The 26,061-nt window shown below is 38.2% G+C and overlaps 1 protein-coding gene across 10 annotated transcripts in view; it reads right to left on the bottom strand.

Annotated features, from left to right (window-relative positions):
* FHIT (fragile histidine triad diadenosine triphosphatase) overlaps positions 1 to 26,061 on the bottom strand; it is a 1,449,512-nt gene that overhangs the window by 1,199,777 nt on the left and 223,674 nt on the right. For 8 of the 10 annotated variants that reach the window (XM_082848980.1, XM_082848977.1, XM_082848987.1 and 5 more), the window contains one exon: positions 8,174 to 8,224. The exons of the other annotated variants lie outside the window; for them this stretch is intronic. The gene's annotated coding sequence lies outside the window, so the exon portion shown is untranslated. The remainder of the gene's footprint in view (positions 1 to 8,173; positions 8,225 to 26,061) is intronic. 10 annotated transcript variants of the gene reach the window in all.

Raw genomic sequence — 26,061 nt, 5'->3', positions numbered from 1 at the left:
ATCAAGATCAAGAACAGATTAGCAGTTGCTGGTGGTTGGGGATAATGTGAGGGGATGGGTGTGGCTATGAAGGAGTAGAAGGAAGGAGTCTTGGGATGATGGTACAGGTAAGTATCTTTTTTTTTTTTTTTGCGATACGCGGGCCTCTCACTGTTGTGGCCTCTCCCGTTGCGGAGCACAGGCTCCGGACGCGCAGCCTCAGCGGCCATGGCTTATGGGCCCAGCCACTCCGCGGCATGTGGGATCCTTCTGGACCGGGGCACGAACCCGTGTTCCCTGCATCGGCAGGCAGACTCCCAACCACTGCGCCACCAGGGAAGCCCCAGGTAAGTATCTTGATTGTGTTGGTGATTGCATGAAACTACACGTGATAAAACTGCATAGAACTACACTTACACACGTATTATACATAAACACACACAAAATGCCTGTATAACTGGTAAAATCTGAATAAGCTCTACAGATTATACCAGTGTCAATTTCCTGGTTTTTGTATTGTACTATAGTTAAGCAAGATATTCTCATTGGGGGAAGCTGGGCAAAGGGTCCACAGGACCTCCTTGTGTATTTCTTTACTACTTCCTCTGAATCTATAATTATTTCCAAATTTAATTTTTTAAAAATCAGACCTACTGATTACTCAGAGTAAAAATTCCAAATCTAGGTATTGTATCCTCTGCAGTTTACCCAGCATCTGCACTGACCATTGGAAGCAGATCATAAGCACATCTCAGATGCCCATACTTCCAATAACCTCTCCAATCCCCAGGCTCAATTCCCTCCTCTAGGCCCCTTCTTAGAGTTTAAAGAAGGGAACTAGCAGGGTGGGAACCCCCTCAATGGCTTAGCAAAACTCTATGCCAGTTCTCAGGTTGTCCTCAACTCTGCTATGGCTCTATTCCACTTCTGTTGTCATCATTTTCTCCATGTCTGATGCATCAGGGTTGCTGCTGAAAAAGGTTTGGTTGCAGCCTTTCCTCATCAAAAATAGACCAGTTTTGGGCTTCCCTGGTGGCACAGTGGTTAAGAATCCGCCTGCCAATGCAGGGGACACGGGTTTGAGCCCTGGTCCGGGAAGATCTCACATGCCGTGGAGCAGCTAAGCCCATGCGCCACAACTACTGAGCCTGCACTCTAGAGCCCACGAGCCACAACTACTGAAGCCCGAGTGCCTAGAGTTCATGCTCCGCAACAAGAGAAGCCACTGCAATGAGAAGCCCACGCACAGCAACAAAGACCCAACGCAGCCAAAAAAATAATTAATTGATTTTTACAAATAGACCAATTGTGATTGCTTGTGGCATTTTATAGTGATATGTACAAAACAAACAAACAAACCCTAAAGCATGGCAGAAGGTCCTTAGGCTTTTATATAAATAATTTACTCTATATAAATTCCCCTAAGATAAATTTGTGTCAGTCTACAGAAAGTGTCTCTCTCAGGGGACTCATACCAGTTGTATTTCAGCACACTGATAGCCATTTGCAATTTGCAAAGAAAAAAATATATCTTTTATATCTGAAGGGGAACACCACACTGTTATTCCTTTGTAAGATTAAGAAATTTATTCTAGTTTAAAAGGTAGCTGAATTCTTACTCTTTTTACAAACTAGACTTTAAAACACAGCCAGTAAATTGACCAAGCACTACCGCTTTTATCCTTCTGATATGTAAGCCTATCAAAACATTAGTGATAAAAAAAACAATTAGTGATGAAAATCTTCATTTAAAAAATCCTGTTATTCAATTATAATATGCATTTCACTACCACACTGTATTTATGACCCTTAAAAGTCAAAGCTGGAACTGCTCTAATACTGATTTCTTCAGTGCTTATCATTAATTAAAAAGTAAAAAACTATTACCAGGGTATCTGCAATCAGGCTTTTAAAGTAAGAAACATCAATATCCAGTAATTGAGAACATTTGGGAACAAATTTTAATCAGCAAAAACTCAGGAGAGAAAAGGAAAATGTTCTGTATTATTTCAAATTGTAACCAGATCAGTATATGCTACTGATATATTACAACTGCCCATGCCTCCAAGGCATCTATCCAATTTTTCTCCTCTAGCAGATGCCAAAAAAAAACATACAGTCAGACTCGTCCATTTATATAATGTTTACATATATAACACATCAGCAATATATTGTTTGAGGTTTTATGGAAGCCAACGTCAAGAAGCAAAATGTGTTCTGCCACTGTACTTCAGTTCCTGCTCATCCTTAGAGGTAGGCAGATGGATCATTAAATTATGGCTGTGCTAAGTACCTACTAAAGCATAGTGATGTACTTGTGTCAAGGGCACATAGATGAATAAAATAGTTCCCACCCTAAAGGAGTGCAAAATCTAGTATTGGAGCCACATGGAGAGTCTGCAAATGAAAGAACTCAAGCACAGAGTGTGTCCACGGTGAAAGGGAAGTCTTAACATCAGTTGAGACTGATAAAAATAGAAAAGAATAGTGGTAATAGCAAGAATGGTTTGAGTGTCTTTGGCTCCCTAATCCACTCTACCAGCATCCACCAAGTCACCTCAAATAAACAAATCTATTTGTTATGTACCTGTTAGGTACCTGCAGTTTCAAAAAATGTCCCCTAGCTTCCCCTTATCTATCAGTCAGGGTCCCAGCAGGACACAGATGGCCCACTCTAATTAAAATAGATTGAGGAGGGTTTAATAAAAGAGACCATTTACAAAACTTTGGGTATACACAGAAACGATAAGGAATAGCCAACACTCTGGAGTTATTATCATCCTTAGCTGTAAAAGGAGAAGGGAAAGGAGCAGTGCCCAGAACCTAGAAGGAGAAGTTCTGGTTGGGAGTTAATATTAAGAAGAGATTTAGATAGAGGAACACAGCTAGACCAAGTAAGAGCCATTGGGAGGGATCCAAGGCAACTAATACCCTGACCTCACTCTCCTCCGTTCCTCTGATCTCGTTTGGGTTTCCAACTGGCCAGAAGGCAAAAAATCCACTGATGAAGTCCATACAGATGAGCAGATGGAAGAGAATAGAGTTCCTGATTCCCACTGTTGAGAAAATCAGGAGCTACCAACTGCCTAGGGCAGAGAGTTGCTCTGAAATTTAAATGATATAAGGCATATTATGCAAACAAACACAACCTCAAACATAGCACATGAATGAGAAATGGAAGTTATTAAATATATAATAAGGATTTTCTTCATTATACAATTCAATTTAGCAATTATCTATGCCTCCTATCATTTTCTCTCCACACGAAAGGTACATAGGAAGGGGAGAGAAACCAACATTTCTGGAGTGACTACTACATTTGCAGCACAGTGCTAAGCATTTGGGATATGCCATCTCATCTAACTTTCCCTAGGAACTACAAGATAGGAATTATTTAGCCTATGGGATAGGTGAAGAAACTGAAGCTCAGATACATTAACCATCTTGCTTACAATCAAAATTAGGAACTCAGATCTGTCAAACTCCTAAACCCATGATTTCTCCATTATTATATGTGATGAGTTGTAGATGGGCTACCTGCCCACATGAGAAATATTTTTCATCAAACCGAGGGAAACCAGAGGACAAGCTTGCTAAAGGTAAAACATCCATCTTAGGGTTGCCATTAAGAAACAGTCAATAACTGATAGATATGAGGAAGAAGAGGAGAAGAATGGTGATGATGATGATGATGATGATGATGGTGACGACAGTGATGGTGATAGTGACGACTGATGGTGGTGCTGGTGATGATGATAAACACCTCATCTTAACAAAGGGCTAAAGAGCTTCTATAAATGACACCAAAAATTCCTAAAATAGGGTATCAGTATGTAGCTGAAGACTACATTTGACTATTGTTAATATGATAACTATTTGTTAATACTGGTCCCTCAGTCATAAGAAGCAGCTTTTTTCAGAGCAGGCTGTGTGGTATAGCAGCTTGAACTCTTTGAATTTCAGTTTCCCAGTCTGTGAAATGCAGTAATAATATATGTGGTGCCTAGAGCTGATGTGAGGTATGAATGACAGACTGTGTTTAGAGCACCTTGGATCAGGGCCTAGAACACAAAGTCAAGTTAGCCTTTTAATACTGATGGAAGGTTGCTTCAAACAGGTGTGGGTTCTTGGCAAGTCTTTCTTTGAGTAAAGGACCTAGAAGTAGAAGTCAACCTCAAGCAACATTTTTAGGGAAATAGTTTTTCTTTTGTCATTTCAACAAACAACTGAACCAGAGTGTTTTAAAGATTATTCTGCCATGAAAACAGCACTGTCAATGACCACAATAAATGCTAAACAAAATTCTTCATGAAATTAAACATTTTTCATGAACCCAAGGCTATAAATATTTTAGGGGTAACTCATGACACTTTGTATTTATGCTATGTGCCATTACCAATTTTTTGTGTACAAAATATCCTTTCTGATGTAAAAAATTGTATGAAAAATCAAAAGAAGCCACCAAAGAAACACCAACTTACTGGAGAAAAATATTCCTAATTTCCTAATTTTTTTCTACAACTGATTGCATTCAAAGAAACACATGCATTTTTAAACAAAATATATACCAAAAATTTCCTCTTTAGATTGAATCTTTCAGGAGTAACTTAGCAAAGTTGAAGCTTTAGTAAAAAATACATGAAATACAGAGTGAATAAAGTCTTTATTTCATCCTCCAGAAAATATCTACTTATAAAATATACACATGGCTAAATTCAGAAACCTACATAGTGGAAAGTTTCATAATTTGATTTGTTATAGTAAGCTATTGATATTTTTGATAGGAAAGAAGAGAGGAAGGGAGATATGAACCTCAGAATGTATCCTCTGCAGTTTAAGATATAAAAGTTTTATTATTTCCATTAAGGTACTTAATATTTAACATCAAATGTTGCTTCTTTCATCTTGCTGTCTTATTAAAAAAGCCTATCAACGAAAAATTAAGTCTCTATATGAAATGGTTCATCCATAGTGATAACAAGTTTGAATTATAACTTAGTCAATGAAAGGTTGTTTGTCTATATTTTATTGCTTTTGCTATTTCTTTAGTAATCATCTTTGCCGTCTGTGCACTGACATTTGCAATAATGTGTTTACATCAGAAAGTTAGGCCCTGTCGTTTGATGTTAACAAGAGGCTGTATTTTGTAGCACACAGGCACTTAGCATACCCCACTTCCTCTTTGGCATGTGAGTATAATGGTTTTTTCATCTGTCATATTTAATTACCTTTATAGGCATTAACAATATATTAGTAAAAATCTGTGGAGGGATATTTGTTTTGTCATATTCTTTTTCTGAGGTGAAAGTCTACTTGATAACTACAACTTCATTTCCCATAAAGCTAAAAAGAAAGTACTATGTGATTTTCATCTGTCTATCAGACCAAGGTCTCTTATTAAAGACTGAATCAGAGAATAAAATTACAATGCACTCTGACTCTGCCACAGAATTTTGTAACTTGAAGGGAACTGTATTCCCGTGTGCATGTAAATACCCAATCCCACTACAGAATGTGTTCTCTACACTTAGCAGAAGTCGCTGATGCTTCACCCAGATCCTGTTTGGGTTTTGGGATCCATTTTACCAATTTGGTAGCCCATTCCTTCTTACGGGTGTTGCTGCCAATCTTCTCCAAAGGACTGCCCTTGAGCGAAAGAGCCCCTTCACCCAGAGGTGCCTGGGAGACGTACCACCATAGCCACCCCCTACCCAGGGCCCATAGCTAATGACTGACTAGTGGAAAGGGGAGCGCTCTGTCTCAAGGCAGGACTGCCCTTGTGGTACGATTCATGCTCCAGAGCGCCTCATGCGATCCGGCTAATTTTATCGGAAACCACATCCTTGGTAGCTTCTTCCCCTGCCCTATCCTAATACTCTCACTCCCCTCCTGGTTTCTCCCAAGAGCCCTCCCTTAATAAATCACCTGCACACCAATCCCTGTCTGAAGACCAGGAACCCAACCTAAGACTCCGTAGAAGCAAACACTGATGAAAAGACAGGCACACAATTGGTCTTCCAGTTTGGGCAGGTAAGCAACAACATCTCAGCTATTTTTAAAGTCCCTGTCTACAGAGCTTTACAAGCCCAAGTTGGTGCTGGGGGGAGAATGTCACACGCCATTATGTAACTGTGTGAAGGGAAGTTCCTAAGATCTACAACCTCACCTCACTGACAGGAGTCACTAACTGATTCCTACTCTGGGGAATGTGGCAGTTGACAAGGGCTGCCCTTCTTGGCAGATGTCAGGTGGTGTCCTGCACTGCAATTCCCCACTCATTGGGAGAACAAAAGGAGTCTGGGGCTAGTAGAGGGAAAAAATACGACAAGCCGAGCATCAAACTACAAACAGCTCTTTGAAACCTCCCTGATAGAGATGATGGTGTTTGTGCCATACCTATTGAGTTGAATCCAATAATAGAAGGACGGATCACCACTTACTCTGTGCTGTCAGTAATGAAAGCTATCAAAACTAAGCCTGAATGCACCTCACTGTTGCCATGTAAATCTAACATGGACAGCTTAATGAGGGAGGGACATTACCTTTCCTCACACTCCAATTTTACTCATGAAAGAAATGTGGCCCATACTGGCAATTAACTTGAGAGATTAATTAAATCAACAGCAAGTTCAGTTCCTTCCACAGTGCATTCTGATATCATAGGAAGGGACCAACATGCTGTGGGCACTTAGCACATGTTAAATAATACTTACTAAAATAATCTAATTTGGACTATTTTTTGCAGAAAACTGGTAGCTAACCTCAACAGTAAACAAATGCCACAGTCTGATGCAGCTACTCAATATTTTACATGGTCTTACTCTAAACTCTATTATTCCTGAAACTCCCAACAAATACTGCACAATAAGTGTGTTTCCTCCCTCAGCAATTTCACTCACCAATAGTATTTACTATATCTTATTGGGCCTCCTGAAGAGTGAGGAGGCAGCCAATCAGACAAAACACAAACTCTGACCCAGCTTAAGAAGTAATAGACAGGATCCCATTGTGTCTTCTTCAAAACAAAGACTGACACTGACATGGGAAGGAAAGAACAACAGGGGTAGAGGCATGACCTTTATTCGGTGTCAGAAAGCCACACGGTGTGCTCTGGTTTGCTTTCTTATGTATTCTCAGAGTCAACTGAGTTCTTCTCTGAAATGCTAAAGTGCTTTCCTCATCTATCTACAGAAAATCTGGTTTTAAGAGGAGTCATACAAATTTGACCAATTGGCAGAATGGTAATTAAATTCTTGCTTTGGTGAAAGTCAATAAAATTGTTTTAAAATGTTTGCTATACAATCATGTACCTATAATATAGATCAAATTAATACAATAGAGTTATTATATAGATACCACGTATGAATTACAGTAGTGCCTATTCCCCCTCATCCCCACACAGCTCTCAAATCCACCTACCCAAAAGGTGATTCCCAACAGTCGCATTAGCAAGGACTCCTCTTATTATCATTTGAGAATGGAGTATAAATTTTTAAATATTCTATATATCCAAGATTAATAATCAACTAATTTCCCTTTTGGTGTTATTAAGGAAGGTATATATTCTGTTGAAACTTCTGATCAACAAATCAACATTAGGACACAGAATTAACATAATCCTTGGGAAAAATAGGAAAAGGTAACATTTGGGTACCTTCTTCACAGTCAGTGTGGTTACTCATACACTTTAGGAAATAATGAAATGAGTGTGAAGATCTCCTTTCTAGACAGGGAACTCTATGACAAGGTGATGTCCTAGACCTACCCTAATAGGCATAAGTGAAGAAAATTTATATTAACAATCTTTTAAACTGCAAGAAGCTTTATCTACCCAAGTGGCACCTTGGAACTAGAAAGAGATGGTAATTAACATCAAATCCCAATGTTCTAATATAATCATATCACCTGAAACACAGTATCTCCAGGCATATCTTCAACTATTATAAAAAATGTCTACACTATTAATATACGTCTTGACCACCACAGACTGAATGTTTGTGTCCCCCCCTAAATTCATATGTTGAAATCCTAACTCCATTGTGATGGTATTAGAAGGTGGGGCCTCTGGTAGGTGATTAGATCACATAATGGGATTAATGCTCTTATAAAAGAGACCCCAAGAGCTCTCTTGCCCCTTCCATCATGCAAGGACACAGTGACAAGATGGGCTATGAACCAGGAAAAAGGCTCTCACCAGACAATGAATCTGCCAGCGTCTTGATCTTGGAGTTCCCAGCCTCTAGAACTAAAAGAAATAAATTTCTGCTGTTCAAGCCACCCATGGTATTTTTGTTATAACAGCACAAAGAGACAATGACAGAGTGTTCCTACAATTGATGACCAAAAAAGTATAAGGAAAACAAATGACTAAATTTATCAGATTTGGAGTGGTCTTAAATTTGCATCAAAATGAAAATATTTAATTCAACTGATCCAATATTAGTCAACATTTTTCATTCAGGCTATTATTTTAGACCTACTACTAATAATAATGTCTAACATTACTAAGCTCTTACAAAGTGTTTTATGTGCATTCAATCATTTATTTGACTCAACAACCCTATGTAAGAAGTACTATTATCATCCCACTTTACAGATGAAGAAACTAAAGTTTACTTAATTATCATGCATAGCTATACGGCATCTGTGTTTACCTGCTCCTTGGTCAATCTAGACCAAATGACCAGGATGGAGAAGGGGGTAGGAAGAGGTAGTGGGGGTGTGAAGTTTGATATTTTGTTCTAATGGTCAAGGAAAACACTGTGAAATGTCTGAACAATAACTTGTCCCAAGACCACAAGCTTACCTTCAGTACTGCAAATACTGTAAGAGATATATCTAAAGTTCTTTCTGATATTTCTTATATCATCAGTTTAATTGCATATAATACATATTAATTGGATGTAAGATCTACTTGAATATTTCTCACTGTAGCAGAATTATATAAGGAGAGTTAAATAATATAGGGAGCTGATAGTTCTGTTTAACAGAAAGTAAAAGTTGGGAAAAATATAATCTCAATGATTCCACTGAAGTGGGGGTGCAGTCAAGATGGCGTACTAGGAGGACACAGAATTCGCGTCTCCGCACAACTAGGACACCTACCAGGCACCGGTGGGGGTCCATGGACACCTAAGGGGATGGGAGGAACCCCCAGCAACCAGGCAGGACATGGGGCATGGGGGGAGTGAAGGGGGAGGAGAAGTGGAGGCAGGTCAGGACTGGCGCCCCTGAGGGACAGCTGAGGGAGGGGAAGGGATCCCATGCCCGAAGGGGGATATTGGGGAACCAATGGGAGGGCAGAGGATCAAAACAGAGAGTGGTCAGGTTTCCCCTGCCCACTTGGGCCCCTAGGAACATGGTGAGATCCCAGGCCTAATCCTCTGCCCACTGAGGCCCCGTCCAGCCATGCGGATCCTGAGACAGTGGGAGGGAAGAAAGGGGGAGCAAAAGTAACAGCCGGACATCTGGGACGGCACCCCTGAGGGGTGGCTTGTGGAGGGAAGAAGTTCCTACACTCAGCGGGACCCACTCACAGTTAGGGGTCCAGCAGACATGGGGGAAACCCTGGGGGAGATGGTGGCGAGGGGTGCAAAGGAACAGAAGGGAACATGGCCAGTGCTTTCCCTGTCCACTTAGGCACTGGGGAGCCGGCTGGACTCCCAGGCCTAATGCTCTGCCCTCAGAGCCTCCTTGCTGCTGGGCATAACCCAAGCCCCGCCCCTACACCCCCACCCAGGGCCCTACCTCTACACTCGGAGAACCCCTCCAATGCACTGGGCCTAAAACCCACCCACACACCCTTCCTCAGGGCCCTAACTCCAAACTCCAGAACCCCACACTCCAGAGGCCCTCCTTCCTAGTGCTGCCTCTCCCCTTCAGCACAGGTCCTAAGCAGAGGCCCCACCCCATGCTTGAAGGTAACCCTGCCAAGGCCCCACCCCCAGGGCCTTTTCTGGCTAGTGGGTCCTGAGTCTAGGTTCCTGCCAATGCTCAAACGTAACCCCCCCCCACCCGCATAGGTCACCCCACCCTAAACCCCGCCCCTGCCTCAGTTCCACCCCCACCTAAACTCCACTGCCATAGCCAAGACTTTTAGTTTCTTTTCTCCTCTATTAGATTGGAGTTCTGTTTTACCTTGTTGACTCATTGTTGTTGAGTCTTTTATATTTTTATTTTTCCTAGTAAATCTTTTATTTTTTGAATTTTACTTTATTCTTTAGTTTATTCTTTACTTTATTCTCTCCTTTTGGCTTGCCCCCCCCCCCACCGTTTTATTTTCTCTGTTGTGGTTTTATTTTACCTTGTTAAAGTTATTTCAATTATAGTTTTATTTTTCCTAATGTATTTTTTATCTTTCTAATTTTATTTTGTTTTTCATTCTTTAATATTACACTGTTCCCTTTTTTCTTTCTTTCTTTGTTGTTTTTACAGCGCCATGAAGCTTGCAGGATGTTGGTTCCCAGGCCGGAGATTGGGCCTGAGCTCCTGTGGTGGGAGCTCCAAACCCAAACTGCTGGACTAACAGAGAACCTCAGACCCCAAGGAATATTAATTAGAGTGAGGCCTCCAAGAGGTCCTCATCTCAGCACCAACACCCGGTTCTATCCAACTGCCTGCAAACTCCAGTACTGAATTTCTCAGTTCAAAAAACCAGTAACACAGGAATACAGAACCACACATCAAAATAAAAAAAGAAATGACAATAAAATATGTTACAGACGAGGAAACAAGGTAAAAACCTACAAGACCAAATAAATGAAGATGAAATAGGCAACCTACATGAAAAAGAATTCAAAGTAATGATAGTAAAGATGATCCAAAATCTCAGAAACAGAATGGAGAAAATGCAAGAAATATTTAACAAGGATCTAGAAGAACTAAAGAGCAAACAAACAGTGATGAACAACACAATTACTGAAATTAAAAATACACTAGAAGGAATCAATATCAGAATAACTGAGGCAGAAGAACGGATAAGTGAGCTGGAAGATAAAATGGTGGAAATAACTGCCAGGGAGCAGAATAAAGAAAAGAATGAAAAGAATTGAGGACAGTCTCAGAGACCTCTAGGAAAACATTAAACGCACCAACATTGGAATTATAGGGGTCCCAGAAGAAGAAGAGAAAAGGAAAGGGTCTGAGAAAATATTTGAAGAGAAGAGTCGAAAACTTCCCTAACATGGAAAAGGAAATAGTCAATCAAGTTCAGGAAGAGAGTACCATACAGGATAAACCCAAAGAGAAACATACCGAGACACATATTAATCAAACTATCAAAAATAAAATACAAAGAAAAAATATTAAAAGCAGTGAGGGAAATGCAACAAATAACACATAAGAGAATCCGCATAATGATAAACAGAATCAGCAGAAACTCTACAAGCCAGAAGGGAGTAGCAGGACATATTTAAAGTGATGAAATGGAAAAACCTACAACCAAGATTACTCTACCCAGCAGGGTTCTCATTCAGATTCGAGGGAGAAATTAAAACCTTTACAGACAAGCAAAAGTTAAGAGAATTCAGCACCACCAAACCAGCTTTACAACAAATGCTAAAGAAACTTCTCTAGGCAGGAAACACAAGAGAAGAACAAGACCTACAAAATCTAACCCAAAACAATTAAGAAAGTGGTAATAGGACCATACATATCAATAACTACCTTAAATGTTAATGGATAAAATGCTCTGACCAAAAGACACAGACTGGCTGAATGGATACAAAAACAAGACCCATATATATGCTGTCTGCAAGAGACCCACTTCAGAACTCGGGACACATACAGACTGAAAGTCAGGGGATGGAAAAAAATATTCCATGCAAATGCAAATCAAAAAAAAGTTAGAGTAGCAATTCTCATATCAGACAAATGGACTTTAAAATAAAGACTATTACAAGACAAAAAGAAGGACACTACATAATGATCAAGGGATCAATCCAAGAAGAAGATATAACAATTGTAAATATTTATGCACCCAACATAGGAGCACCTCAATACATAAGGCAAATGCTAACAGTCATAAAAGGGGAAATCGACAGTAACACAATCATAGTAGGGGACTTTAACACCCCACTTTCACCAATGGACAGATCATCCAAAATGAAAATAAATAAGGAAACACAAGCTTTAAATGACACATCAAACAAGATGGACTTAATTTATATTTATAGGCCATTCCATCCAAAAACAACAGAATACACTTTCTTCTCAAGTGCTCATGGAACATTCTCCAGGACAGACCATATCTTAGGTCACAAATCAAGCACTGGTAAATTTAAGAAAATTGAAATCGTACCAAGTATCTCTTCCAACCACAATGCTATGAGACTAGATATCAATTACAGGAAAAAAATCTAAAAAATACAAACACATGAAAGCTAAACAATACAGTACTAAATAACCAAGAGATCACTGAAGAAATCAAAGAGGAAATCAAAAAATACCTAGAAACAAATGACAATGAAAACCCGATGACCCAAAACCCATGGGATACAGCAAAAGCAGTTCTAAGAGGGAAGTTTATAGCAATACAATCCTACCTCAAGAAACAAGAAACATCTCAAATACAGAACCTAACCTTAAACCTAAAGCAATAAGAGAAAGATGAACAACAACAACAACAAAAAACAAAGTAAGCGGAAGGAAAGAAATCATAAAGATCAGACCAGAATAAATTTTTTTAAAAATGAATGAAACAACAGCAAAGATCAATAAAACTAAAAGCTGGTTTTTTGAGAAGATACACAAAATTGATAAACCATTAGCCAGACTCATCAACAAAACAAGGGAGAAGACTCAAATCAACAGAATTAGAAGTGCAAAAGAAGTAACAACTGACACTGCAGAAATACAAAGGATCATAAGAGATTCCTACAAGCAACTATATGCCAATAAAAAGGACAAGCTGGAAGAAATGGACAAATTCTTAGAAAAGCACAACCTTCCGAGACTGAACCAGGAAGAAATAGAAAATATAAACAGACCAATCACAAGCACTGAAATTGAGATGGTGATTAAAAGTCTTGCAACAAACAAAAGGCAGGACCATAAGGCTCCACAGGCAAATTCTATCAAACACTTAGAGAAGAGCTAACAACTATCCTTCTCAAACTCTTCCAAAATATAGCAGAGGGAGGAACACTCCCAAACTCATTCTACGAGGCCACCATCGCCCTGATACCAAAACCAGACAAATGTGTCACAAAAAGAGAAAACTACAGGCCAATATCTCTGATGAACAAAGACGCAAAACTCCTCAACAAAATACTAGCAAACAGAACCCAACAGCACATTAAAAGGATCATACACAATGATCAAGGGGATCATTACCTCTTAATCGTTACCCCAGCAATGCAAGGATTCTTCAATATACGCAAATCAATCAATGTGATACACCATATTAACAAACTAAAGGATAAAAACCATATGATCATCTCAATAGATGCAGAAAAAGCTTTCGACAAAATTCAACACCCATTTATGATAAAAACTCACCAGAAAGTAGACATAGAGGGAACCGACCTCAACATAATAAAGGCCATACATATATGACAAACCCACAGCCCACATCATTCTCAATGGTGAAAAACTGAAACCCTTTCCTCTAAGATCAGGAAGAAGACAAAGTTGCTCACTCTCACCACTATTATTCAACATAGTTTTGGAAGTTTTAGCCACAGCAATCAAAGAAGAAAAAGAAATAAAAGGAATCCAAATCGGAAAAGAAGAAGTAAAACTGACACTGTTTGCAGATGATGTGATACTATACATAAAGAATCCTAATGATGCTACCAGAAAACTACTAGGGCTAATCAATGAATTTGGCAGAGTAGCAAGATCCAAATTAATGCACAAAAATCTCTTGCATTCCTATACACTAATGATGAAAAATCTTAAAGAAAAAATAAGGAAACACTCCCATTTACCACTGCACCAAAAAGAATAAAATACCTAGGAATAAACCTACCAAAGGAGACTAAAGACCTGTATGCAGAAAACTATAAGACACTGATGAAAGAAATTAAAGATGATAGAGGTGGAGAGATATACCATGTTCTTGGATTGGAATACTCAACATTGTGAAAATGACTGTACTACCCAAAGCAATCTACAGATTCAATGCAATCCCTAACAAAATACCAATGGCATTTTTCACAGAACTAGGACAGAAAATTTCACAATTTGTATGCAAACACAAAGGACCCTAAATAGCCAAAGCAATCTTGAGAAAGAAAAACGGAGCTGGAGGAATCAGGCTCCTATACTTCAGACTGTACTACAAAGCTATAGTAATCAAGACAGTATGGTACTGGCACAAAAATAGAAATATAGATCAATGGAACAGGATAGAAAGCCCAAGGATAAACCCATGCACTTATGGTCACCTTATCTTTGATAAAGAAGGCAAGAGTATACAATGGAGAAAAGAGAGCCTCTTCAATAAGTGGTGCTGGGTAAACTGGACAGCTACATGTAAAGGAATGAAATGAGAACACTTCCTAACACCATACACAAAAATAAACTCAAAATGGATTAAAGACCTAAATGTAAAGCCAGACACTATCAAACTCTTAGAGGAAAACATAGGCAGAACACTCTGTGACATAAATCACAGCAAGATCCTCTTTGACCCACCTGCTAGAGAAATGGAAATAAAAACAAAAATAAACAAATGGGACCTAATGAAACTTAAAAGCTTTTGCACAGCAAAGGAAACCATAAACAAGACGAAAAGATAACCCTCATAATGGGAGAAAATATTTGCAAATGAATCATCGGACAAAGGATTAATCTCCAAAATATACAAGCAGCTCACATACCTCAATATCAAAAAAACAAACAACCCAATCCAAAAATGGACAGAACACCTAAAGAGACATTTCTCCAAAGAAGATATACAGATTGCCAACAAACACATGAAAAGATGCTCAACATCACTAATCATTAGAGAAATGCAAATCAAAACCACAATGAAGTGTCACCTCACACCAGTCCGAATGGCCATCATCAAAAAATCTACAAACAATAAATGCTGGAGAGGGTGTGGAGAAAAGGGAACCCTCTTGCACTGTTGGTGGGAATGTAAATTGATACAGTCACTATGGAGAACAGCACGGAGGTTCCTTAAGAAACTAAAAATAGAACTATCATATGACCCAGCAATCCCACTACTGGGCATATACCCTGAGAAAAACCATAATTCAGAAAGAGTCATGTACCACAATATTCGTTGCAGCACTATTTACAATAGTCAGGACAAGGAAGCAACCTATGCATCCATTGACAGATGAATGGATAAAGAAGATGTGGCACATATATACAATAGAATATTACTCAGCCATAAAAGGAAACAAAATTGAGTTATTTGTAGTGAAGTGGATGGACTTAGAGTCTGTCATACAGAGTGAAGTAAGTCAGAAAGAGAAAAACAAATAATGTATGCTAACACATATATATGGAATCTAAAAAAAAAAATGGTTCTGATGAACCTAGGGGCAGGACAGAAATAAAGGCACAAAAGCAGAGAATGGACTTGAGGACACAGGGAGGGGGAAGGATAAGCTGGGACGAAGTGAGAGAGTAACATTGACATATATACACTATCAAATGTAAAATAGATAGCTAGTGGGAATCAGCTGCATAGCACAGGGAGATCAGTTCGGTGCTTTGCGACCACCTAGAGGGGTGGGATAAGGAGGGTGGGAGGGAGACGCAAGAGGGAGGGGATATAGGGATATGCGTATGCAAACAGCTGATTCACTTTGTTATATGGCAGAAACTAACACAACATTGTAAAGCAATTATACTCCAATAAAGATGTTAAATAATAACAATTCCACTGAACTCTTAGTACATGTAAGAGTAATACATTACTGGAAAAATAAAATAATTTAAATTCACATTCTTCAATATGAAGAATTTCTGTTTTATTTAGGTAAGCTTCTGAAACTTCCTTTCTCTCTGCAAGGTAGAAATTTTGAAGTTAAAGGCTATGAGCAATTACATACACTGGCTTATTTATCAGTTCTTAAATTTAGATTATAGAAGGTTTCTTGTGTTAGCTAAAGAATCGTCTAAATTCTTCACAAACATGATTATAGAATCCCAGAAAACTGATCCTGAAGAAATTCCTGTTTGTGACAATTCATAAAATATTTCAGCATGAGATCTAGGAGCAAGAGACATGAATTGCAAGGATTTACCACTTTTGATATTAAAGGGTTTCACATTTACTTTTAGCTTACTCATGTCGCATGGAAATTGATCTGAAATGCCATTTTAGGCAGATATTTGTCCTCATCATTAAACTTTTCTTGATGAATCCAGATCATCAATATGAATTATTTAATTATTGAAATCCTCAGAACATATGAAGGAAGTTAAAACTAATCATCAATATACCAAATAGCCCTAGGCTGTTAGGTATCTTCATTCCTCTGATTTTTTACAGACTCTGTAATAGTGGTCTTCTAGCTAAAGTTCACAGAATCAGTTATTTTTACAAGACTCAATTACCAGAAGCTCAACTTCTTTCCTAAAATTGATCTGTCTGAGAATGCACTTCTCAGACAAGGAATCATGGGGATGACAATTTTTGTTTAAAGACCTTGTCTTTTCATCTGAAAGCCACTGTCAAAGAAGACATTGCTCCTGAGAAAAAGTCCCATAAGATGCCATCAAAAAGGGACTCAATAAGAAATACAACAGAGGGGGGTACCTTATTTCACCAGCGGCAGAATCATTTCAAGCCTCCTCCTTACTGTGTCTAGAAATTCATTCTGGACTGAGAATTCAGAACTGAAAAGATAAGTCATTCAGAAGTTCATGAGAAAACTTATGTGAATACAAAATTCAACCTTAAAGAAAGAAAACCTGACCTAGCTGATTGAGTCAACAAATAAGTTTCTCAAAATAGTTTAGATAGGTAGACATTTTTCATAAGCTTAATGAGCTAAATCAGCAGCTTCACGGTTCCGGTAAAATATATTTAAAGCATGTGACCAGATAAAAGCATTTTGTCCAAATAAAAATCATTTCTGCCAAGCTGTATTGAGTTTTGGAATATTTTTATTTTCCCCAAGTCTGAGTGTATCAAGATGAACATGGTGCCTCTAAGAGAAAGAGCAACAAGTATAATCAATGGGTATTTGAGAGGCTTTGGTAAGTCTTTGGTGTACTTCCCAGAAACACAGAAAGTTAACATCTCAAATGACTGATTAACAAATACTTTTGCAAGTCAGTCTTTCCTTTCAACAAAATTGAAGGACAACTAATTGAGGTGTCAGAGGATGAATCATGAACAATAATTTGATGAGAAATCATTGTGTGATTTTGGGCATAAAACTAGTAAGGAATTTTTTTAAATTCAACGATAAAAATAATCTCTCCAATCTCATCTACTTATTTGTGTGAGAAAGATTTCTCAATGTTTACATCCAGAAATATGAAAAATTGGCATTGTGATAAATCCTATCTTGTTCCAGAAATAAATAATATTTGACTTCATACAAAACTAGTTTAAAAAAAAATGTCCATCTCATTAACAGATGAAGTTCCAATAAATTTAACTTTTATATTTAGTGATTATTTATCAATATTTAATATTATTTGTGGTTTTGGTCAATCTGTGCTAATAACAACGGTAATAAAAACTCAATCCAGATGTCAATTTTGAAATTTAGAGGATTATGGACTCAGGAAGTTATATTTATTTTAAGGTTCTGAGACTATACAATGATCAATAAAAACGTTTATGCATATTTCATTGATAAAATTCTGTAAGGTAAGTAAATAAAAACATGAATTAAAAGAGAAAAAGTATCAGTGTACAGTTTTCAGAAAGAACTTGCTTTTATATTTTTAAATAGATGATGGTGAGAATCAAATTATAATAGTATTATAGGATCTAAATGGGTATACTTTAAAATGATTTAGACTTTTAATTTTAAAATTCCAACATTTACAATACACCAGAAATTATGTTCTTGGTAATTCTTTAAACTTATGATGAAAATTTTGAGGTCTATAATTATTCCAAAAATCTTTCAAGGTGTAGGGAACAAAGAAATTGGAGCTTTCTGCTTTATTTCTTCTGCCTTCTTATTTCTGGAATTAGAAAAGTGTGCTTTCCTGGCCCTACTTTAACATTTGCTCTTTGATCCACTGTTCCCTTAGAAATTGAGGTCTCCAAGTCACAGAACTGTGGACATGATGAATTGCCCAAACAAATACGATACTAATTATTTGCTTTACCATACGACTCATTACAAGCTTCTTTTAAATAACAATCTCCTCTAGCGCTTCTGAAATATGGCTCCATGATTATAAAAATTCATCACTGAATTCTATTTACAGGCTCTTCACTTTTTAAGTCCAAAATACAAATGTGATGCTTTGATCCTGTAGCAGATTTTCAAGAATAATCCCTTATTAAGTGTCTTCACAAATATGTTATTGAGTTCAGCATGGCAACAAAAAGAAAACAGAAGAGAAGGGAGAAAGAAAAAAGAGGAGGTGAAAATGGTACGATGATATCACAGAAGGAGGTGGGCAACTTTAAGCAATCAGGCCTTTTCAAACATGGCATCGCCAAATTTTATCACTAATTCATAACAGGATTAAAACACAAATCATTTTTTATCTGAGAACACAGGTAAGTATTGGTTTCATATAGTTCTTGTCCCTATAACCAGATTTCTTTCCTGGTTTTCTCTTGGAGACAAGAAACTCCTAATGAAACAGGGGATAAGTATTTCTTGAGGTCTGATGATCCTTACAAGCCCCTTGACCTCTCTATGGAACTCCATTTTCTTATCTATAAAATGAGAAGGTAGCTCTCAACCAATAATTTGAGGAGGGGAAGGAAAGGGGGCAAGGAGGGCAGACGAAAAGGTCCATGTTTCAAGGGATGAAATTTTTTGACAGAATACCCACATCTAGCCCAACCAGATCCTGACTCAAGCTGCATCACTACCCTACACCCCTGTCAACATCGAGAACTCCTGCTATGGGGATTTGTGTTCTTTCCTTCAAAATGAACAAAAGGCTGCCATCACAGTGTATAATTTTAAGGTCCCTGCAGTAAAGAGATTCCATATTCTTCAGCTACAACTAGAAAACAGTGATATTCATTTGTTTCTCTTCTCCTATGTCCTTTGTTTCTGGCAAGGATCACTATTTACTCCTTGTAGCCTAGAAGAGGATGAAGTGTGTGCCTAGGAGGAGAAGGGAGATAAAAGATGTAGGTGGGGACATGTTTTCAGCCGCCATGAGGCTCAAGAGCTACATTAATCTGTAGTTCTATGCTTTCATGACTTCACAACCCTCCCAGCTTAAAAAAAAAAATTATTAGGAATTTTAAAAGATCCCCTTTTCTCTCATCTTGAAGCCTGTTAAAACATATTTGTAAAAAGGAGGTACAAAAGAAGAGGTTGCCAGATAAGGTACTTTTTCTAAATCAAAGGAGCTCCCAGACAAAGTGGGGCCTGACTTGGTGGTCAGCTGTCAGAGTGAAATTTAATTTAGCAGTAACAATAGACAAAGTATGTCAGACTAAGTGCTTGATCAAGAAACTGAAAATTTTTCAATAAAACAGCCTTGATGTCAGTTAAAGCAGAAACCCCAGGTAAAGAATGACTATGCTGAAAATAAATTAAGAAAACATCCCACAGACTTGAGAATAAAAATTCTTTTTTATCCTCCCAACTCACCTTACTCTATGTAAAGTTCAGAGGTTCTTGATTTCAGGAGGTTTTCCGCCATAATGATGGGCTGGTGAAGACGTTTGTGTCCCTGGATCTAGTGATTATTGTCATGGCTCTGAAGGCCAGAGTCACTCCTATTTAGAAAATCTCTTATATCCTTTTAGATTACGCTTGATTTCTTTTTTTAAAAAATAAATTTAGTTATTTATTTGGGGCTGTGTTGGGTCTTCTCATTGCAGTGGTTTCTCTTGTTGTAAGCACAGGCTCTAGGCACACGGGCTTCAGTAGTTGTGGCACACGGGCTTAGCTGCTCCGCAGCATGTGGGATCTGCCCGGACCAGGGCTCGAACCCATGTCCCCTGCATTGGCAGGCGGACTAGTAACCACTGCGCCACCAGGGAAGGCTTATGCTTGATCTCTTTTCATCTAATTAATTACATCTCAGGAACCAAGAAGTAATTACATTAAGAACTTGGAGGCATGCCTTCAGAAATGTCACTATGGCTTTCTGTTTGTTTGCTTTAAAGCAAACCGGCACTCTGGAACTTAGTTCAGATTAGCAATTTTGTGCTTTCGGTTAGATACAGTGCAATGGTTCTACTCTTGGTTGCTCGAATAAGAAAGCAGGTGAAAGACATACAGTAATGTGGTTCAATCTCCCCTTCCCTCTCTCTGTCTTTCTCTCTGTCTCTCTCTCCTTTGTATTCTACTTCAGTATAGTGATTTGAGGCCTCTGGGTTTGAGCTGGGAGCATAGAAACTATTGGCAAACGTTTACTTGTTTACCTGAGGGTCAAGTGGGATGAAAAGCAGAACAGGAAGACAGAACTTTCCAAGGACTGGCACTGGTCAAAGCACAGAGAAACAATATGGATCTTCAAAGGGACATTTTTTTCTTTTTCTTTCTTTTTAAAAACTGTTGTCAGTCTAATAAGTGTTGAAGACTATTTGCTAAGCTGTCCAAAGACATAACGATGCTGAGACTGCTCCTTCACTTGTCTACTCTCAAAGGCCCCTGGGAACATCTGCAACATGCGTGCAGGCCTCTTCCAAACAAAAGGAAGGAGGTCCAAAGAGAATGTGCTCTCAAAAAAGCTGTAAACGCATTTAAAGAATTCTGTGAAAGCTCATCAGCTACCTGATTTCCTAGGCAGAGCCTCTTATTACCTTAACCATGATTTAAGACGGGAGCATGTGGGTAGAATAAAGACAGAGGGATGAGAAGTGGAGGAAAAGGAAAGGTGATGAATGATTAATGAAAATCTAGTGATGAATGGAACAAAGATATTAAAAAGTAATAAAGCATTCATCCCTAGGGTGGAAAACAGGACAAAACAGGACAAAACAAAAATGAGTACTAAATTGCCAAAACAGTAAAATAAGAGAGTAGAACAAACAAACAGAGTAGGACAAAGAAATGCCCATTTCAGTATAAGCATTGTTGAAAGGACACAGGGGATTTGGGAACTTAGCATTTACAAGTTATTTGCTTAAACAAAAATAAATTTATGTTGCCTGATTTCCTAAAAGTTACTTACTGATAATGGGCCATTTATGGATAAGAGCCTGCAGCCACCCAGGTATATACGGAAGCCAGACTTTGTGTCTGTTCAACTTTTCTTTCTTTGCGAAATCTGATTCACAGCATTAGAGTGCGGGAGAACCCTCAGTTGCATGGCTCCATCACTAATGAAATGAGCTCCTGGCTTTTCAGAGCAACCATAGGGTATACACTGGGCTCCCAGAGGAGCACTCTGTGTATGAATTACCTATGTGTGTGCACAACCTAAGGGAAAACTCATATGAGGCACAGAGGAAATTTATAAACACAAGCTGCACATTGATAGGAATACAGAAACATACCACAAAGGGGTATAGACACCCAGGTTTTTCCCAAAAGCTGACCTGTACACATGCAAGGGCAAGATACCACAAAACAAGCCCTATGGCAAGACAAGCAATGAGAACAACTGAAAATAATAATGTGTGTGTGATTTACTTATTTTGAATGTTAGTTGAAGGAAAACAAGTTTAACTGGAAGATGAGCTGAGCTCATAAAAACAGTTATGGAGATTATTCAGAAAACTTCTGGACACATGCAAGAACCATGAAGGATGGCAACACATGTTTTGAAAAAATTAGGCCTTATTTCGCCTGACAGTTTTGTTTTCTACTTTTCTCTGAATCAGGTGTATCACTCGTACAACTTGCACTCCCATCTCCCATGATTAGGGACACAGCTGGGCTCACATAAGATTCCCTGAAGACAAGGTTCCAAGATTCATTTGTCACTTTGGTATCCAATATGCTCCACAGCTTTCTATGAACTGATCAAATGAATGAGTAAATGAACAAATGAATGATTTGCTGAAATAATATTGTGAAGAATTTTGTAACAGAGGGGCATCATCTTCTACAAAGGCATTGATTTATTCTATAATATCTCTCAGAATAGCAAGACTAATCAGCAGATATTGAAAAGGAACACCTGCCTCAGGCAGAAGTGACTTTTAAAACAAAAGTCCTGCCACAAAACATTGAAAACGATGGTAACAAAGCATATTTCAAAGTTGGGCAGTCTACCAAAAAGGGAAAAAGAAGATACGGGAGGAGGTAAAGACTTAGCCCTGGCGGAATCAAGATAGCATACTAGAAGGACGTGGAATTCACGTCTCCTCACAATTAGGGCACCAACCACACACCCGTGAGGGACCACAGACACCTAAGGGCATAGGAGAAAAACCCAGTGACCGGCTTGCGGGATCCTGGTTCCCAGGCTGGAGGTCAGGCCCAAGCTCCTGTGGTGGGAGCTCCCAAGTCCAAACCGCTGGACAACAGAGAACCTCAGACCCCAGGGAATACCAATTGGAGTGAGGCCTCCCGGAGGTCCTCATCTCAGCACCAAGACACAGCTGTATCCAACCACCTGCAAAGTCCAGTGCTGGACGACTCAGGCTAAACAACCAGTAAGACAGGAATACAGCACCACCCATCAAAAACATAAATAAATAAATGAAACGAAAAAAAATAATGTTAGCGACAAAGGAGCAAGGTAAAAACCTACAAGACCAAATAAATGAAGATGAAATAGGCAACCTACCTGAAAAAGAATTCAGAGTAATGATAGCAAAGATGATCCAAAATTTCGGAAACAGAATGGAGAAAATGCAAGAAACATTTAACAAGGATCTAGAAGAACTAAAGAGCAAACAAACAGTGATGAACAACACAATTACTGAAATTAAAAAAACTCTAGAAGGAATCAATACCAGAATAACTGAGGCAGAAGAAAGGAGAAGTGAGCTGGAAGATAAAATGGTGGAAATAACTGCCAGGGAGCAGAATAAAGAAAAAAGAATGAAAAGAATTGAGGACAGTCTCAGAGACCTCTGGGGCAACACTAAATGCACCAACATTGGAATTATAGGGGTCCCAGAAGAAGAAGAGAAAAGGAAAGGGTCTGAGAAAATATTTGAAGAGATTATAGTTGAAAACTTCCGTAATGTGGGAAAGGAAATAGTCAATCTAGCCCAGGAAGCACAGAGTGTACCATACAGGATAAACCCAAAGAGAAGCATGCCAAGACACATATTATTCAAACTATCAAAAATTAAATACAAAGAAAAAATATTAAAAGCAGCAAGGGAAAAGCTACAAATAACATACAAGGGAATTCCCATAAGGTTACCAGCTGATCTTTCAGCAGAAACTCTGCAAGCCAGAAGGGAATGGCAGGACATATTTAAAGTGATGAAAGGGAAAAACCGACAACCAAGATTACTCTACCCAGCAAGGATCTCATTCAGATTCAACAGAGAAATTAAAACTTTTACAGACAAGCAAAAGTTAAGAGAATTCAGCACCACCAAACCAGCTTTACAAAAATACTAAAGGAATGTCTCTATGCAAGAAACACGAGAGAAGGAAAACACCTACAAAAACAAACCCAAAACAATTAAGAAAATGGTAATAGGAACATACATATCGATAATTACCTTAAATGTTAATGGATTAAATGCTCCAACCAAAAGACACAGACTGGCTGAATGGATACAAAAATAAGACCCATATATATGCAGTATAAAAGAGACCCACTTCAGATCTGGGACACATACATACTGAAAGTGAGGGGATGGAAAAACATATTCCATGCAAATGGAAATCAAAAGAAAGCTGGAATAGCAATTCTCATATCAGACAAAATAGACTTTAAATTAAAGACTATTACAAGAGACAAAGGACACTACATAATGATCAAGGGATCAATCCAAGAAGAAGATATAACAATTGTAAATATTTATGCACCCAACATAGGAGCACCTCAATACATAAGGCAAATGCTAACAGTCATAAAAGGGGAAATCGACAGTAACACAATCATAGTAGGGGACTTTAACACCGCACTTTCACCAATGGACAGATCATCCAAAGCGAAAATAAATAAGGAAACAAAAACTTTAAATGACACATTACACAAGATGGACTTAATTGATATTTATAGGCCATTCCATCCAAAAACAACAGAATACACTTTCTTCTCAAGTGTCCATGGAACATTCTCCAGGATAGACCATTTCATGGGTCACAAAACAAGCCTTGGTAAATTTAAGATTTGAAATTGTATCAAGTATCTTTTCCAGCCACAACGCTATGAGACTAGATATCAATTACAGGAAAAAAATCTAAAAAATACAAACACATGAAGGCTAAACAATACAGTACTAAATAACCAAGAGATCACTGAAGAAATCAAACAGGAAATCAAAAAATACCTAGAAACAAATGACAATGAAAACCCGATGACCCAAAACCTATGGGATACAGCAAAAGCAGTTCTAAGAGGAAAGTTTAGAGCAATACAATCCTACCTCAAGAAACAAGAAACATCTCAAATACAGAACCTAACCTTAAACCTAAAGCAATTAGAGAAAGATGAACAACAACAAAAAAAACAAAGTTAGCGGAAGGAAAGAAATCATAAAGATCAGATCAGAAATAAATGAAAAAGAAAGGAAGGAAACAATGACAAAGATCAATAAATCTAAAAGCTGGTTCATTGAGAAGATAAACGAAATTTTTAAACCATTAGCCAAGTCATCAAGAAAACAAGGGAGAAGACTCAAATCAATAGAATTAGAAATGAAAAAGAAGAAGTAACAACTGACACTGCAGAAATATAAAGGATCAAGAGAGACTACTACAAGCAACTATATGCCAATAAAATGGACAAGCTGGAAGAAATAGACAAATTCTTAGAAAAGCACAGCCTTCCAAGACTGAACCAGGAAGAAATTGAAAATATAAACAGACCAATCACAAGCAGTGAAATTGAAACTGTGAGTAAAAATCTTCCAACAAATAAAAGCCCAGGACCAGATGGCTTCACAGGCAAATTCTATTAAACATTTAGAGAAGAGCTAACATCTATCCTTCTCAAACTCTTCCAAAATATAGTAGAGGGAGGAACACTCCCAAACTCACTCTCTGAGGCCACCATCACCCTGATATCAAAACCAGACAAAGATGTCACAAAGAAATGAAACTACAGGCCAATATCTCTGATGAACAGAGATGCAAAAATACTCAACAAAATACTATAAACAGAATCCAACGGCACATTAAAAGGATCATACACCATGATCAACTGGGGTTTATCCCAGGAATGCACAGATTCTTCAATATATGCAAATCAATCATTGTGATACACCATATTAACAAATTGAAGGCTAAAAACCATATGCTAAACTCAATAGATGCAGAAAAAGCTTTGAACAAAATTCAACACCCATTTATGATAAAAACTCCCCAGAGAGTAGGCACAGAGGGAACATACCTCAACATAATAAAGGCCATATATGACAAAGCCACAGCCAGCATCGTTCTCAATGGTGAAAAACTGAAACCATTTCCTCTAAGATCAGGAACAAGACAAGGTTGCCCACTGTCACCACTATTATTCAACGTAGTTTTGGAAGTTTTAGCCACAGCAGTCAGAGAAGAAAAACAAATAAAAGGAATCCAAATCAGAAAAGAAGTCAAACTGTCACTGTTTGCAGATGACATGATACTATACATAGAAAATCGTAAAGATGCTACCAGAAAACTACTAGAGCTAACCAATGAACTAGGTAAAGTAGCAGGGTACAAAATTAATGCACAGAAATCTCTTGCATTCCTATATACTAATGATGAAAAATCTGAAAGAGAAATTAAGGAAACACTCCCATTTACCACTGCAACAAAAAGAATAAAATGCCTAGGAATAAACCTACCTAAGGAGACAAAAGACCTGTATGCAGAAAACTATAAGACAGTGATGAAAGAAATTAAAGATGATACAAGCAGATGGAGAGATATACCATGTTCTTGGATTGGA

Source organism: Leucopleurus acutus (genome assembly GCF_964270905.1).
Source record: "Leucopleurus acutus genome assembly, chromosome: 10".
Classification (NCBI taxonomy): Eukaryota; Metazoa; Chordata; class Mammalia; order Artiodactyla; family Delphinidae; genus Leucopleurus; species Leucopleurus acutus.
The sequence above is the reverse complement of the archived record's forward strand: the minus strand, read 5'-3'. Positions and strand labels throughout refer to the sequence as shown.